The following is a 1,983-nucleotide window of genomic DNA, read 5'->3' as shown; positions in this document are numbered from 1 at the left end:
TACGATCTTATCACCACAGTCAAGACTACACAGGTGGAAAGAGACGACTGTTGCAGAAATGTATTTGCTTTTTGCAACAATAATGCTTATGCCTCACGTCTATAAGCATAATATAAAAGCATACTGGTCCACAGATCGGCTAATTTGTACCCCATCCTTCAGTGAAATAATACCAGTGAACAGGTTTATCTTACTGTTACGTATGTTGCACTTCTCTGACAAAACCAGGCCTGACAGAAGTGACAGGTTATACAAGATTAGAAATGTTTTCATGTATCTCAAACAAAAGTTCAGGATATACTTTTATCCATTCAAGAATCTTGTAATTGACGAGTCTTTGATTTTGTTCAAAGGTAGACTGTCATTCAAGCAGTATATACCAAGCAAGAGGAACCGCTTTGGTATAAAATTGTTTGTACTCTGTGATTGTGACAGTGGCCTGGTGTTGGATATTGTTGTATACACGGGTAGTAAAACATTGAAAGATACCAAGATGTTATTGGGTATATCAGGTGATGTAGTGAGAAACATGATGGCACCTTATCTTGGTAAGGGCCATACATTATATACCGATAACTGGTACACAAGCCCATTACTCAGTGATTTCATGCGAGTGAACAAGACAGATGTATGTGGCACAGTGCGTTCTAATCGTAAACATATGCCCAGGCTCAACGCAGGTGTTCGTGGTGATGACGTGCAGGTGTTTACTGCCAATGACATCATGGCATTACGGTGGCATGACAAACGAGATGTCACATTGTTGACAACCATTCACCGTAATGAAATGCAAGACAGTGGCAAAGTTGATCGAGTGACTAATGAACGTATTCGAAAACCAGTGACAGTGATTGATTATACACAAAATATGCGCTTGGTTGACAAGTGTGACATGCAGATTGGTTTTGTTGACTGTGTTCGTAAGAGTTACAAGTGGTACATGAAACTTTTCTTCCATCTCATGGACATTTCAATGCTGAATGCATATAATATGTACCAAATAAAGACTGGTAACAGACCACCGTATGGTGAATTTTGTTTGTCTGTTGTCAGACAACTCATAATGAAGTACCAGGTAACAACACCTGCAATACAACATGGTCCTCGAATTCATCACAATATACCCAAGCGTTTGAGAAGAGAAGGTGATCATTTCATAATACAGCTTCCTTCAACTCAAAAGAAATTTGCTCAGAAGAGATGCATTGTCTGTGCACAAACAAAACGACGGCAACAAAGACGCAAAGACACTCGGTTTATGTGTGAGGAATGTAAGGTGCCTCTGTGCATGGTGCCTTGTTTCAAGGAGTTCCACAAGCTCCAGCAGTTCTAAAACCATGTCCAGTGATTGTAAATATGTAAATATATGATAGAACATTAGTATTATACAATATTTGTGCATGTTTATTGTAATAAACAACAGTGGTAAACAATAATATGATAATAACTTTAGTGCGGTTATTGTGTTCAATACAGTGAGTTTATATATATACATTATATACAGTATTGGTCTCTCAGGCCCCAAATGTTAGTAGGAATAGAAAAAAATTGGAAAAGAAAAGAAAAAACAACTAAAACAACAAAATAATATAATACGCGTATGTGGAATTCGTCGATGTTGCCGCCACCACATCATTTTCTACAAACTTCTTGGCACTGTATCTCGGTAAGTACTGATCAGATTCTAATTTTTTTTGTTTTATTACCTTCACAAAAATATGCTCTTTAATTCTGTAAGAAAAAATAATTTTTTTTTTTTTTCAAAATTTCTTGGACACTGGTGCGTGACTTCAGATTTTGGCCTTGGACCCTGAAAGGGTTAAATCAAATTTTACTCATTACAATAAAAAGAAATTTTTAGTTTGGAAAAATTTAAATAATGATAAAGTCTTACCCTTATTAACTTGTTTATTTAACAATGTAACAACATTGATTGGTAAAGATAACATATTTAATGAGACATTGGAAATGTACGATTGTATT

This window comes from Cherax quadricarinatus, unplaced genomic scaffold (genome assembly GCF_038502225.1).
Source record: "Cherax quadricarinatus isolate ZL_2023a unplaced genomic scaffold, ASM3850222v1 Contig951, whole genome shotgun sequence".
NCBI lineage: Eukaryota > Metazoa > Arthropoda > Malacostraca > Decapoda > Parastacidae > Cherax > Cherax quadricarinatus.
The sequence above is the reverse complement of the archived record's forward strand: the minus strand, read 5'-3'. Positions refer to the sequence as shown.